Here is a 17,310-nt window from a genome sequence, read left to right on the forward strand (position 1 = left end):
TCATGAGCTAAATTTTAATGCTAAGAACAGATAGTTGCATATAATGTTTTGAACAGATACTTTCTGGAAGGTGGGATGTTATTTTTGAGAAATAATATCAATGTTAATAGAAAAGATTTAAATATTTTCAAATGGTGTTCTCCTAATCAAATCAATTTTGGCCACCACAACTTCCTTAGAGCACCCACTGGGAGCAAAGGGTCAGGGAGCCCCTTGTGAAACTATAGTTCTTAAGCTATGGAGAGGAAACAAAGCAAACCATCTGGAGTTGATTATGCACCTTGATTCCAGGTGTTGCTGCTGGGTGGTTTCAATGGGCTTCATTTTCAACAGTGATTGATACAACCTTGGGTTTATCCTCTGATACATAAGATAGAGTTGGATTTGGATATTTATCTAGAGGGAATTACTGAAGTAGTTCATTTTGTAGTCTAACAACAGCTTTTGTCACCTTTCACCATTATTAATCTGTTGTAGTCAAAAACAGGGAAGAGTAAACAACCTATTAAGAACAATAGTGATTAATTCAAAAGTTACCTCTTATTCCGTAGGCTTTAGAAATACATCTTATATGGTTGCGCTTCTCTACAAAGTCTTTTGCTTCCTGGAGGCTTGATGATCCAGTCTTGAGAGTGGGAAAGGAAGGACCGTGAAGACATTTAAACTATAGGCTTTCAGTGAATTGCTTTACCTACAACTGTCCTCTTGATTTACTCTTAGTTTCTTTTAAGCAATCTTCTATCCTATTTCTTGGATTTGATCCCATGGATCAAACAAGTGTGAGCTCTTCCTGGTAGAGCACTTCAGACGGGTCCAACATCACAGAAAACTTCCTTTGAGGCATCAAGCAAAGGGAAAGAGAAAATGCCTTTACAATTTTTTAAGATCCAAGTTCAAACACTTGGTGTCCCAGTAAACCAGCTGGGCAGTATGCAATTTATTTACCTGAGTATCAACTCATAGAAATAATGATAGTACTATCAGCTCTGCAGGGAAGATATAAGCTTTGTCTAACATGTATGGGAATGTTTGTAAAAGACTAGCAAACATTTGATAAAATTTAATTTCTTTACTTTTCTCTAGGATCATAGGAAGTAATATTCATTGAGCACCTCCAAGTGCCCACTGCTTTACTTGTAGTATCTCGTTTATAATAATCATCCCAAAAAGTTTGTGGAAGATGCTGTCTTTCTAATTTTAAAGATTAAAAAATCAATTTTGATTCATAAGGAGAATATACAATGGTATAACCAGGAAGATTTCAGGTTTATGTTCAGATTTAGATGTAGGTGACTCAGAAGTCTCCTTCCACTATACGATGCTGCTTCTTGGGAGAATTGTGTTGCCAGCAGTTGCAGGTATATGTGAAATTAGTATGTGAATTTTGTAATTTCTGAGGAAATTTTCCGTTTTCCTCCCAAGCAAAAAACGAGAGAATTGGACTGATTCTTAATGTAAAATGTTTGGCAAATATTAATATTTATCATTTGAAGTTAGCTTTTAGCAAATACTTTTTGTCCTTAGTTTTAAACTCGTTTTATAACACTTTTCACTTATTAACATATCTATAAATATTATGGTATTATCAGTATTTGATTCTTCATACTAATCATACAGGCTGCTGATACAAATAGTTTAAAAATCATTTGAATATATTGTTGATAGTGTTTATATAGAAATATTTTTGGTGATGTTTGATTATTAGAACAGGAATATATAAAATTATGAAATGTAAACAACAAATTTTTTCTAAGGGACAAGAAAAGACTTCTTACTTCCTTATCTTTTCTGTTTTGCTGTTTTTAAGATTTACAATTACATGCTAAAAAGTGGTAACACTGCGAGTTAGACTAAAACGAGACACCAGCCCCTGTTGAGCTAGCTGCATTTGGCCCTTTGCGAGATCGTAATAAATGATTCATAATTTTGTCTGAAAAGACTCCCAGCTAGACTATAGAATATAAAAGCAAAAACAATGAGTTCTGTCATCAGAGATACTTATCATTTAGCCTATTTGATCATACTATTACAATTTTAAAGAAATAATGAATATGGAGATTTCTACACAATAATACTATGAAAACTTCACAAACTAAAAAAGTTAAAAAATTGGGGAAGTATGCCAAATGATTTTCTGATGATATTGGGGAAAAAATCTCCATAAAAAGTTGTATTTACTTCTGAATTTTAATTGAGTAAGGAGGCCACATAAATAAAAACAAACTATCTCATAGGCTGATGCATAAAACAGATATTTAATGGTTGGCCTCTTTCTTTGTCTTTTCTTTGACTTTAAATGCTAAATCTACCCAATTCTTGCTTCTATCATTTAGTACTAAAAATAATGACTTTCTTCAGACCTTAATAGACAACTGGCCCCCAAATTAGAAAATCAATTTAAATTATTTTAGAGTATAATTTATTCATTCAATTAAAATATATTTATTTGAAAATATTTATTTTGCTAACTATATACTAGGCATTTTGCCAGGGGATTCAGATAGAAGAGAGTGAAACAGAAAGAGTGCTTTCCCACATGGAGCTTATGGATTGCAGAGAGAGACCAAAGAATTAAGTACATAAATCAATGTTAAAATGTTCAATTCTCTAAAAAAAAAATAACTGCTGATAAAATGAATGAATTCCTTTCTGAGGTAACACTTAAACTGACAACTAAAAGAAGATTCAGCCAAGCAAAGAATTAGTTAAAGAGAATTCTGGGCAGAAAAAAAATAGCATAAGCAAAATAATTCAAGCACGGAAGAGCCTGGAGTATTTCAGGAACTGAAAGCGAGCCACTGTGATTGGAACAGAGAGTAGGTGGACCACAAAGTAAAATGTTGTAGCACATTCCCAGGACAAGACAAGGAGTTTGGGGGAGAGAGAGAAAGGGAAAGAGAGAGATCAGATGTACTTTTACTTTACCTATCTAGCTGCTGGGTGAGGAAAAAAGAGCAGGGGTAACATTTAGAAAGTTGAGAAGAGAGTCTGCTCAAATCAAAAGGTGATAATGGCTGTACTAGGACAATGTACTAGAGAAATAAACAAGAACAATTGTGGAAGTGGAACTAGTGGTATTTGCTGAATGTGAGGCACAAGAAGGGTGGTGGAAGGCATAAATTGTGTCTACCAGGAATATGGGTTGAACCTTTGGGTAAATGGTGGTGTAATTTACTAAAGATAGAAGAGGAACAGATAGAGTTTAGGGTAAGGGTCACTTTGGGATGTGCTTAATTTAAAATGCATTACAGACAAACAAGGGACCTTGTTGGACACTTTTAAATGTGAGTGTTGAGCTCAGTGAAGAAGTCTAGATTCAATATATACATTTGGATAGTTAATATTGCATGTTTAAACCATGGGATTGAATGATATTAATTATCTAGAGAAAGGGGAAGAGTGTAGAGTGAGAAAATGTTAAGCCCTATAGAAATTCCTCATTTTAGGAGGAGTTAAGGAATAGAAACTTGAAAATGAGACTTAGGAATGGACAAAGAGATAGCAGTGTTTAAAGAAAGAGGGAATGACTCATGATGTGGAATGCTGTTCATTTCTCTGTTAAAAAAACACTGGACTTAGACACAAGAGGGCTTTGGTGATTGTGACAAAAGCAATTTTAGTGATCTGATTGAGATGGAAGCAAGATTGTAATGGGAAAGTGAGAACTAAGCTGTGTAGACTGAAAATGGTAGGGAGAATTGTTTCATGAATGAGAACAATAGGGACTAGTGATAGTATTTTTTTTTAATTATGGTATGTAAACAAGATTGCTTAGTACTGAGGAAGGAGTGCTCTAGAAAAGGAGAGACTGATGGTGTCACAAAGAGAAGAAATAGTGAAAGAATGAAGTTCTTGGTTAACTAAAGACATTGATGAGGGTTTTCTGGAATCTTTGAGATAATAACACTATTCAATTACTTCTATCTTCCTTTTTTCTTGAATAAAATTTTTTTGAGGTGAGACTCTTCTACTTGCTTCTCTAAAGAAGCTGGTTGCATGTACCTCCCACAGAGTGGACAGTGAATATTTATGAATAAACACATGTACACCTTAGTTATATAAATATGTACATTCTTGTATGTCAGGTTACTTTTGAATCTGTTTATTCTATTGTTTGGGTTTTTTTATTTTCTTAAAATTTGTGTGTGTTACATGCCATTGAGTTGGCTCAGACTCCTGGTGACCCAGTGAGTGATGTCCACCATGTCCTGTCCTCACAGGCCTGCTCAGCTCCTGAAGACGCCATGTCTATGGCTTCTTTTATGAAGTCATTTATCCTTATTTGGAAAAGAAGTCATTTATCCTTATTTGGTCTTCTTCATTTCCTGCTGCCTTCTATTTTTTTTTCCAGAATTACTGCCTTTTCCAAAGAACCCTCCTTTTCATGATGTGCTTGACCTAGGACAACTTCGGGTTTTTTTTTTTTTTTTTTTTGCCTTCAGTGAGGTTTCAGGCTTAATTTGCTCTGGGACCCGCTTGTTTAGCTTTCTGGTGGTCCAGGGTATCCACAGGGCTCTCCTCCAACACTGTATTTTTTCTTACCAATTTTTTGTTTATAATGTCATTAATATTAGTACTCAGAAATAGTACAGTTGAATTGCTACAAATAAAAACAATTCTGAAGAATTTTGACCTAAAAAATGTAGCAAGAATAATTCATTATTATCTATTATTAATGAATTAATAATGAATTAATAAAACAATGAATTATTATTTCATTGACATTTGTTATAAATAATATGTATTATTTGATCCATAGTTATTAATGATCAATATTTATTAATATCTTTCTAGTTATCAAACATTGTGATAAATCATGTAAGAGATCCCAAGTTATTTATTTATATCCAACAATTAGGAAATGGTTTTGATACCATATTCTATTTACTTTTCCATTCCTGACTTCTTCTAATACTCTTATTCTTTTTTCACTTTATCATATTTTATTATATATTTAATATTATCTTAATCATTATACTTTAAGTAACCGTAAGCAATGTTGTTTGTGAGTTGTTGTATACAAAAGTTAATGAAAGGGTGAGTAAATGAGTGTAAAAATTTAAAAGTGTATATATAAAATAAATTAAGGCACATTATCCTATTTCAATGGATAGATTTAATTTTGATGTAGAAATTTTAACCTGGAATGGAGAGGAGTAGAGAACAGTAATAACTGTGACACAAGGCACAAAAACATTGTAACTATTTAAGAAATATGCAATTTAAAAAATGTCTAAGGGGGCAGAATACAATGGGTTTTATTTGTTTGTTTGTTTTAATTTAATTACTGTTCAAGTACAGTTTTCTGTCTTTTACTCCCATCCCAGCCCACCCCCCCCCCCGTGCTCCCCACCTCCCTCCCATTTCCACCCCCCTTAGTTGTTGTCCATGTGTCCTTATACTAGTTCTTGTAAATCCTTCCCCTTTTCCCCTGAAATTCCCCCCTCTCTCCCCTCTGGTTACTGTCCCCTTGTTGAATGGAAGAGGAAGTGGCACTTTGAGATAAATCTAAATTAATTTATAGAATTAAAAAAATGAAACCTAATTGAAACAGCAATGCAATCTCATGGTAGAGAAATTGTAACATGGAGAAAAATCATATAGAAGAGCATAACAATATTCTTTTATAAAATTAATAAAATTTTACCAAGTGGAAGAAGAGCTGGAGAGGGAAAAACATTTCAGGCTGAGAGAACATCGTGGTAAAGTCAACAAGGAAGGAGAGAGCAACGTGTGTTTGGAATTGAGAGCAGTTTGAGAAATAACAGGGTGACTTTTCAGGACTGGAAAAATAGATTTTATTTTTAAACTGGAAGACCTTGAATGCCCAGCTGAAGAATTTTAATATAGAGGGTCTGGCAGAAGTAAGACTTGCTTGAGTGTGGTTGGTAGAGTAATAATATGGGTGTAATATTTGTAGTTTTAATGTGAACATTTCACCTACTATGTCATATGGAGAGCTTCACTGTGATATTCTTATGTTACAGAATTACATGCTTATAATTTTGTAATAAAATATTTTTGTAATAAAAAGGGGCATTATTGGTGCCAAGCCCTGTATTTCTGGTGGATCAGAGAAAGGACATCCTGTATTTGGTTTTGTGTTTTAAGATGTCTAATATGGTGCTCACTTGTAACAAGAACTAGGGGAATGGATAGAGAATTAGGAAACCAGTTAGTTAGTCTTCCTATTGCAGAACCACAGATCCAAACCATTGGTTAACATTGGAAATGAAAAATGTAGAGATTAAGTGCCACACAGCAGAAAGAAATTTTAGGACCTGGAAAATGAGTGAGAGAGAAAAATAAAAGATTCCTCAAAAGTCTGAACTTGAATAACTGGAAGGTGGTGAAATGGAGATAGGAAAGTCAGAAGAACTCATTTCAGTGACAGTAGAATGATAAGGTTTATTCTGAACCTGTGGAGTTTCTGGTGCGAGAGTCTGGCAGGGAGTTGATAATATGCCAGGAAGGATGGGACCAGAGATCCTGAACTTGGACACACTACTGTAAAGGTGACAGATAAGCCATGAGAGAATTAGCATTATGAGGAAATTATACACCTGGAGAGAGTAAGAATAAAAAGGCATAACCAAAAGCTCAATGTTTTATTGCATTTCTTCCCTCTTTTTTAAAAGTTCTAAAAATTGACATCACATGAGAGACCGATTGTTTTATGGGAGAATTGATAATATGAATGGGTGGAGCCTGTGACAAAGACCAGAGATTTTGACCAATATACACTGGCAAATGGGGACAGACCCATAGATGAAGAGCAGGATGACAGCTAATGGGGGTGGAGTTAGAGAGTGGAAGGATTGAACAAAAAGAAAAAAGGACTCATGGACATGGACAGCAGTGTGGTGATGCTGGGGAGAGGGGGCTATAGGAGATTAAATGCTAACAGAAAAAATAATACAGTAAAAGATTATTTTTTAAAAGAAAGATGATACTGATTGCAAATGTGGAGCCTGGGAACAAGCTTAGGGTAGAAGACAGCATTTTATTTTAAAGAAAATTCATTAGAAATAATTATATGTGTAACTTTTTGACTATAGTAAGTTATACTTGAGGCTATGGGATATATTTGGGTATAAAATTACTTATATATTAAATACTGTGGGAATTTAGGTTTCTTTTTTAAAAAAACTAACAAATGAGATCTAAAAATGGGTATTGAAAAGGGCTGAACAGCTGGAAAGCAGATGAGAATTAGGGTGGGGTGAATAGAAAAGTCATTACTAAAGAGAAATGTTTAATTTTACATGTTTTCTGTTTGATTTGTTGGCTTTGTAGTGGAATTTGAGGCATCATTTTGGCTGCCAAACAGACTTGGGGTTTCATAGTAAAATTAATAGGTATTATAATGTGGCTTTGTAAAGAATGACAGAGTGTGTCTGTTATCATAAATTTTCTTTATAAATTTTATACATATAACAAATTTAATAAAAGTGCCAAAGCAGTTAAATTGTGGTATTCCTTTAGAGTCATTTAAAGGTAAAATTACAGAGATATCTTCCCTGTGCATCCTGTGGAAATTAGACCCTGTTTCACCTATTTTTTTCCCTAACACTTATCAATGTACAGTATATTCTATTACACATTAATATATGCATTTGTTCATTGACTATCTACTGCCCAAGTTCTAGGATTACTGTGGTAGCTACCTGGGGCTTTTCGTTCACTGCCGTGAGTGTCTCCAGTTGTGCCTGCCATAAAATAGAGCTCAATAAATACTGTGAACTGATTGCTGGCTGAAGGAATAAGATATGATGTTTCCCCAATTAGACCAAGTTCACCTTGAGAAGACAGATTGTTCCTTGTTCACTCTCATTCAGTCATCCCTCTCTCCATACCTCCCTAGTTTTTTGTTCATTTACTTGTTCTTTTTGTGTGACGGAATTCACAGCACATAAAACAGTACCTGAGTCATATAATTGGCACTCAACAAATATTTATTGAATTTGTGAACACATTCATTCATTCACTTCTTGACCTGTCAAACACTATGTGAGCATCTTCTTTATACTAGACATTTATATAGCTCCTAAATATGTAAAGAGTATCTGTACTAAAACAAATAATTACAGGGTGAGGGTATGTAGTAACTGCTGTTTAGCAGGGTGCACACAGGGCTTTATGAGCAGAGTAGAAAGACACCTAAATCAAAGTGTGTGGAGGAGGGAAGGTGTGTGAGAGAGATGAGAGTCAGTGAAGGCTTCCTTGAGCTGAGAATTTAAAGAGAATCACAGACCTCATAAATGTTCATAAATATATACTCAATTGAATTAAACACATCTTTTAGCAATTGAGGAAATTTCAACATTGTGGTTTTCAGATGTGGATAACATGGGCTGAAGTATATGTATCAGAATACATTGGAGAGCTTTCTAAAAATAAATATCTTCTTCCCCTTCTTATGTCTGAGATTCTCTGCCATACAGAAGGCATGTATTTTGACAAAGCATCAAAGATTATTTTATATGGACCCCTCCCCCCACATTTTCCTGGTAAGAGAACCCTGTCATCTAAGATGGTGAATTTTATATTTTGGAAAGATCCTAAGGGCTACTTGGAGTCATAGATTCATAAAATTAATTTTTGTATTTTTCTTTGAGATGATTTTTTTACATTATTTTTTATGTAATAGGCTTTATATATTTGTAGAAATAAAAGTGTTACTTTAAATACTCTGATTTACATATCCTTTAAGAACAATGATTCCTTTACTTGGAATAAAATTGACATAGGCATTTTTCAAGGACAAACTATTAAACATTTATTGAGAGAAATGGTAGTGCATATAAATAAGATATAAAACAAGTTTCCTTTCAAAATGATTTATGAAAAAATATAAATGGACTATGTGTATATTTGCTTACATGTGTATGTGCATATTTAAGGCCCATCAATAACTAGCGAACAGATGTCTGTGTTGACAAATCTTCAGCTTGATGTTATATTTACTAAACCAATGGGTCCTGCTTTCATTCAAGGCTTTTTGCAAATGTTTATTGAACTTTACAAAATAATACTATGCTTGAGTTTATTCTTTTCTCCTAAGATTTATTTTCATTGTTATTATTCAAAAACCTTTTGATGTTCCAAAACCCTAATTCATGGCAGTTGAATACATTGTTGATCATTAATTCTGACTGATTCTACCTAAAATGTAATTTAAGATAAAAGTATCAGAGAAACTTATTTAATTTTTATATTAGAAAGAACAGGGTATTCAATGTCCCTTATGACTGGAGAAAAGGAAGTCCTTTTAAACTTGAGCATGAAACTTCTACATATAAAATTTTGAAGGTGTAAACTTCCTGACAAAAATTTAATTTCTATTGCTTTTAAGATAATTATTTTTTCTGCCTTAAAACATTTTTAGAGAAAGTGAAAATTCTGAAATTCTAAATTTAAACTTAATTTGAAATATGTAAACCCAACAATATGTATAATTCACTGTGATATACATATGGATGTTTGATTTATTTTTAAATATAACCCCCAACAGTCTTTGTATGCTGAACTCTCTCCATCGATAGTATCAGAATATCTGGATTAGACTTAATTTTATAAACTTTTGAAAACAATCTTATTTCAATCCTGTTTATTTAAAAATTCCAAAGTCAAATTTAATGTAAAGTTCTTCTTATCATCTTCCCTTTCTTCAAGCCCTATCCAGTCTCTCCAATTCCTCCTCCCTGCCCCTTCTGGTACACATTTTAAGTGGATTAAACTATGTATGTGTGTGTGTATAGGAATGGGTTTGGTTAAGGTTAGAGTTCAGGTGATGAAGGGTGAAGGGCCAGGGCAATGTGGGGGTATAAGCATGTTTTGGTCTTACCCCAGAACCCCCTCCTTCATTTCTAGATTATTTGGTGCACTTGGGCTAACATATTGCCAAAATTACTTTTAATCTAGTAACTGCTTTTATATTTTTTAAATTATTTTATTGTTGTTCAATTATAGCTGTCTGAATTTCCCCACCACCACTTCCCCCTACCCCAGCCAAAACCACCTCCCTCCCTTGCTTCTACCCTCCCCCTTGGTTTTGTCCAAATGTCCTTTATTCTGGAAGAATCCTAGGGGCTAATTTCAGTTCCTGAAAACACTTCCCCTCATTATCCCCTCCCCCTTTCCTCTGGTTACTGTCAGATTGTTCTTAATTTCAATATCTCTGGTTATATTTGGTTGCTTTTTTTTGTTCCAGTTAAAGGTAAGATCATATGGTATTTGTCCCTCACTGTCTGCCTCATTTCACTTAGCATAATACTTTCTAGTTCCATCCATGATGTCACAAAGGGTAGGAGCACCTTAAAGCTCTAGCTATACAAATGGTTTACTTGAACTTTTAAAGATATAGAAATAAAACTTTAAAATAAACCCCTTATCATTTTTCTCTTCATACTTTTTCTTTTTTTCAAATCCTTCATATTTTTTCTTTAATAACTGAGCACTGTCGTAATGCCATTTTGTTTTATGAACCATTTAATTTTGTGCTATTCTCAATTCTGTCCTTTGTTGAACTTAGTCTTTTGGGAAAGACTCTTGCTTCTCTCTGGCAGATTCTAACTATTTTACAAAGTGAACTATAGAAATTATTAAAAAGTTCACTGCTGGTGGGATTGCATACTGGTACAACCATTATGGAAAATAGTATGGAATTTTCTCAGAAAAATAAAAATTGACCTGCCTTTTGACCCAGCAATTCCACTGCTAGGATTATACCCCAAGAATCCTAAAACATCAATTTCAAAGAACCTATGCACCACAATGTTCATAGCAGCACAATTTACAATAGCCAGGAGTTGGAAGCAACCTAGGTGCCCATCAGTAAACGAATGGATCAAAAAATTGTGGTACATATACACAAGGGAATTCTATGCAGCAGAGAGAAAGAAGGAGCTACTACCCTTTTCAACAACATGGATGGAACTGGAAAGCATTATGCTGAGTGAAATAGGCCAGGCATTGAAGGACAAATACCATATGATCTCACCTTTAACAGGAAGCTAAACAACAAAACAAACAAGCAAACAGAATAAAAACAAAGACACTGAAATAGAGAACAAGTGAGCAGTGACCAGAGGGGAGAGGGAAGGGAATTTAAGGGGGAAAAAGAGGAGGGATTTTGAGGAGCAAGTATGAAAGACACAGGGATGAGGACTAGGGGGGAGGAAGTGGGAGGGAGGTAGGGAGACGGGGCAGGGGGGGGCTGGGATGGGAGAAATAGACAAAAACCTGTACTTGAAAAATAACTAAATAAAATTAAAAAAAGAAATATAGAGAATAAAGTAGTAAAATTTAACCAAAAAAAACAGAAACTATTAAAAATAGCATGTTAGATTTTAGGTGTCACTACAAGGATGACATTTTTCTTAGAAAAAGCCTTCAAATAATGTGTTTGATCTACAGTGTCAGAGCATTTGTGTCTGAGGAGACATTTACAAAGTGGCGTGCCTACTTCTGAGTACATATTATCAGAAGCATCTGCAGAAAGTGTGATAACATTTACCCTAATCAGGGAATTGTGTTTTCAGGCTGACATGCTGCCTGTTATCTTACATCACTGTTGGATTCAAATCACATTGGTTTGGCACAGGCTAAGTGGCCTTCTTCTTTAAAATATTCATGCAGTTTTCATCTTCTGGGTCATTATGTTCCTCGGACACATGAAAATAAATTCATTATTAATTGTATGATTTGCTTTTATAGCACTTTTGTGTACAGATGCATTCATGAATATTATGCAGTCTTTCCCGGAAGCCAGAAAACAGAGTTAGCCAAATTCTCTTGGCTAATTAATGCCTAGATGTGGCTCTTATCTCATCAGAACAGAACTTCTGGGACTTTAGGATAAGTCTCTTGAGCCCACTGTAGACTTGCTGCTATTGAAGAACACATCACAAACAGTTCTCTGCACTGCTGGAGCTTCTCTGAAAAAAGTAGTACATATTGGTATACAAAAAGATTAGAATTACTAATAAATTAAAATTTATATTCATGGTGGCTAACGGATGTTGAGTAATGAATTAATTTCAAAAGTAATAGGAAGTAATTATAGCATTTGAAGAAGATTGTATTACATCAAGAGTTTTTCACTAAAGGAAAATTTACAAGTGGGGAGGAAGGGCTTTATAGGAAGGCTTGATAGACCAGGGACCTGTGATGAACAGGTCCAGAGATGAAGAAGGCAGAGTTAGGAAGCCTTTGGACTGGATACCAAGTGGAATCTGTGGGGAGAGGTGGTAATGAACAAAGAGTGGAAATCAGTGAGAATAATGACAGAGAGGTGAATCTGGAAAGAGAGCAGCTGGAAGAGACTCATGAAACACAATCTGTGGAGTTTTTATTTTGTAAAAACAAAACAAAACAAACCCTAAAGCCTTCCATTGGTTCTTGAGCAACAGAGTGATATGACTGAAGTAGTGTTTAGTTGCCCTGGCTGGTGTAGCTCAGTGGATTGAGTGCGGGCTGTGAACCAAAGGGTTGCCAGTTCGATTCCCAGTCAGAGCACATGCCTGGGCTGCAGGCCAGGTCCCCAGTGGGGGGAACGTGAGAGGCAATCACACATTGGTGTTTCCCTGTCTTTCTCCTTCCCTTCCCTTCTCTCTAAAAATAAATAAATAAAATCTAAAAAAAAAAGAATTAGACTCAGTTTTTTAAAAAAGTAGTGTTTGATCAAGATAAGTCTCACATGAAGGAAGATAGAGATTATAAAGGCAGGAAAACTCTTTATGTGAATGTTTGTCCTTTTTAATATTAGATACTTAATTTTTGAAGTAGAATTTTAAGTTATGTAACATATTTACATAGTTACAAGTCAAACTAAGAAATAACATAAAAATCTTGTTTCTCTTTCTGTTCTATTGACTTTTTCTCCTGTAAAAATATTGAATTTTTGTTTTATATGGATATTTGAATGATATATGGTTACAAAGATTGATACATGTTATCAACTTTGAAAACTTAATGAAAGACCCAAACATGTTACAACCCCCTTCCTTTTTCTTATACAAATAGTGTCAGTCTATACCTAATATTCTTTACTTTTTCATTTCAAATATATTCTGTTGCCTTCAGTTTTATCTCCTACATATGAGCAATAAATGAATAAACAAGAAAACATATAAACCAAAACTCATAGGCACAGACAATTGAATGGTGGTTACCAGAGGGACATGGGGGAGAGTGGTTAGTAAAGAGCAAAGGGTCAAATATAAGGCGACAGAAGATGATTTAACTTTGGATGATGGGTACAAAATGCAATATGAGGACTGCATATCATAGAAATGTACACTGGAAACCTATATAAACTTATTAACCAATGGCACCCTAATAAATTTAATAAAAAAGAAAACATATACATATATATTCTGCAGCTGTCTATACCTAGCTCTTTATTTATCTACCTATCTCCACATCCATCTATCTAGCCACCTATCTATCATCTATATCTCTATCAAGATAATAACAATCTTCTTCATTCTTCTTTCCAGCTGCATAGTCCTGCTTTGAGTGGATGAGCAATAGGTTATTTAACCAGTTGCCTGTTGATGGATCTTTAATTAATGCCACAATTAATAGCGTCATTTATAGCATATTTTGTTTATTTACTAGACTCTACAAGTGGGGTCACAAAGTCAAAGGATATATAGATAAATTAGCTAAATCTCTTCAAATTCTTCTTTATAAGAGTGCATTATTTTGTATTACTGCAACCATGAATGAGCAAGTTTATTTTCTAAGAACTGCCCCTTAGAGCATTTTGTCAGTCTTTTAGACTATTACCAATTAGATAATTGAAAATGGTATTTCAGTATAGTTTTACTTACTTTCTCTAATTTTGAGTGAAGGTAAGTGTTTTTCATATGCTTAAGAAATACTTGCATATGTTGCATATTAATTATGTTTTTATATAATTTCCATTTTCCTATTGGGCTACTGGTCTTTTAATTTCATTTTTGGAGTTCTTCATAAATAAGATATTATGCCTTTGTCATCTCACACACATATTTTTTTCCATTTTTACCTGTATTTTTCAATACATTTATTTTTTGTTATATTATCAATCATTTATTGTTTTGGCTATAGATTTTGAATTATGATTAGAAAATGTTTCCTATTTTCTACCATTAAAGCAATATTTTCAGGTTTTGAAGTAATTTAGCCATATTTTCTTCTAATACTTGTATGGTTTCAAATTTTAATTTAGAACTTTGAATCATTAGAATTTATCCTGGTCTTAGTATAAATCTAATTTTCTATATGACCATACGATTGTTACAATACCAGGTCTATATTTTCTCCACTGATTGAGGTGTTTCCTTTATTGTCTATTCAATGTTTGTATGTGAAAACTCTAATGACTCAATTTTATTTTATCAATCTGTCTCTATTCATGTAAAATACATGGGTAGCCTCTCTTCTTACCTCCCATAGGTTTGCTTTTTACTTGAGGTGCTTTCTGGCTATTTTTTCTGATTTATTTGGTTGTGTAATCTTTATGATCAATTCGTCTAGTTCTAGATAAAAGTCAATGGCATTTTTGTCACATCATATTTATAATTTTACACAGGAAAAATAAATGACATTTTTATGATATTGCATCTTCCTATTCAAGATCATGGTATTTCTTTCAATTTGTTCAGGTACACTATTATGTCTTTGAGAATATCTTATATTTTTCTGATATGAGTTTTATTTATTTCATTAAGTTTATGTTTAACTGTTTCATTTTTATTTTAAATATGTTGATGGTATCTTTCATTATATTAATGTAAAATGACTACTTTATATATGTTGAAGGCTATTGATTTTGGTATTCTAATTTTCTATTTTTTGTAGTCTTATATCAATTTTTTCATTGGTGCTTTGGCTTTTGTTACCTAATCATGCCATAGACAAATGGAGATACTTTTACTCTTCTTTTTAAAATTTTGCTTTTAATTGCTTTGTTTTTCTAATTGCTTTGTCAAGTAGCTTCAATACAATTAAATAGTTAAGTAGTAGTAGAAATAAAAGACATTTTTGCTTGTTCCTAACTTTAATCTGAATGCTTCTGGTTTTCACATTAAGGCCCTAGCTTTAAAGCTGAAATATACATCAGCTTTTTTACATATAAATATAATATTTTATATTTTTTACATAATATACATAATATTTAATATAAGAGAATACTATTTTGTGTTTTTTCTAAGCATAAGTTAGTATTAGATGTGTTAAATGCAGTTTAATAAAAATATTATCTCTACTGAGGTGATCACAGATGCCCCTCATCTTAGGATGGAGTTATATCCTGATAAATCTATCACAAGTTGAAAAGTACATTTAATACATCTAACCTACAAACACCATAGCATAGAATAGTCTAACCTACTTTAAATGTACTTAGAACACCACTTGAGCCTACATTTATATTAATTTACATTAGTTTCATCTCAGGAAAAATTACCTTCCTCTTCGCACCATAAGCAGGAATACACATGGACTGTGTAGACATGATGGCGTGTAAAAACACAAAACACAATACCCAAAAAATGCTGGCAACGCATTTACTGTAGAGTACGGGTTGTTTACCCTCCTGAATGCAGCTGGCTGCTGCTGCCCAGCATCACTAGCCCAGGAAAAGATCAAAGTTTGCAGTGTAGTTTCTACTGAATGCATGCCACTTTTACACCATTGTGAACTTGATCCATTATAATTCAGGGGCAGACTGTGTATGTTTTTTCTCTTTGTATCTATTGATGTGATAAATTATATTAAATAATTTCCTAATATTGAAATCCTCTTGCCTTTCTTGAATAAATATTACTTACTTCCAAGATAATTAAATTTTTAATTTTCTTCTTTCAGCTCTCTTTTAAATCCTCCATATTTTTTATTAAGATTATTTTGGAGAGGGCCCCTCACAAACTATCAGCTATGCCAAGACAAAGAAATATGGCCCAAATGAAAGAACACAGCGAAACCTCAGACAGGTTCAGTGGGGAGGAGGAAGAGAGGAATAGAAGGGAAAAGGTACAGGGAAGAGGAAGCATGATTAGTAGGCATAAAGTAGATGGGGAGAGATAAAAATGGTATAGGAAATATTGGACTCAAAGAACTTATATGCACAACCCATGGTCATGAACTAAGAAGTGGGGGTATGCTGGAGGGTTGGGGGCAGGGTGGAGAGGAAATAAAGAAAAAAATTGGGAAAACTGTAATAGCATAAGCAATAAAAATACTTAAAAATAAAAAATAGAAAAAATATTTTCTTCTAGGGTATTTTAAGGTTCACAGCAAAATTAAGGGTAAGGTGCAAAGATTTTCCACCTACCTCCTGCCCCCACACATTCATAGCCTCCACCATTACCAACATCCCCCACCAGAATGACACGTTTGCTATAATTGATAAATCTATATTGACACATTAAAATCAGCCCAAGTTCATACTTTATATTATGATTCACTCTTTCTGTTATACATTCTATAAATATGGACAAGTGTATAATAGTACGTATTATCATAATGTTATCATACTGAGTAATTTGTTGACATAAAAATCCTGCCTGTTCATATCTTTCCTGTCCCAAATACTGAGAGCCACTGATCTTTTTACTATCTCCATATTTTTACCTATTCCAGAATGTCATGTGGTTGGAATAAAATAATATGTAGCCTTTCAAATTGGTTTCTTTCACTTAGTAATACACATTTAATATTTTTTGTGCCTTTTCATAGGTTAATAACTCATTTCTTTTTAACTCTGAATATTATTACATTATCATTGTACTACAGTTTATCCATTCACCTACCTAAGGACATCTTGTTTGTTTCCAAGTTTTGGCAATTATGAATAAAGCTGCTATAAACATCTATGTGCATGGTTTTTATTTTTGTGGACATGAGTTTTCAACTCCTATGGGCAAGCAACAAAGAGTGTGATTGCTGGATTATAGGGAAAGATTATGTTTAATTTTGTAAGAAATTACTAAACTGCCTTAAAAAATGATTATATCATTTTTTATTCCCAGCAGTATTAAATGAGAGCTCCTGTTATTCCTTGGCAGCATTTGGTATTGTCAGTATTCCAGATTTTGGCCATTATAATTGGTATGTAATCGTATGTCGGTGTTATTTTAATTTGCATTTCCTGATCACATATTATATGGAGTATCTTTTTATGTGCTTACTGGCATCTGTATATCTACGGTGAGTTGTCTGCAAATGTTTTTTGGCTCATTTTAACTCTGGTTTATTGTCTTATCATCAAGGTTTAAGAGGTTTTTTTGTATATTTTGGACAATGATCTTTTATCAGATA

Source organism: Artibeus jamaicensis, unplaced genomic scaffold, assembly GCF_021234435.1.
Source record: "Artibeus jamaicensis isolate MK-2021 breed Jamaican fruit bat unplaced genomic scaffold, CSHL_Jam_final contig_387, whole genome shotgun sequence".
In the NCBI taxonomy this organism is placed as follows: domain Eukaryota; kingdom Metazoa; phylum Chordata; class Mammalia; order Chiroptera; family Phyllostomidae; genus Artibeus; species Artibeus jamaicensis.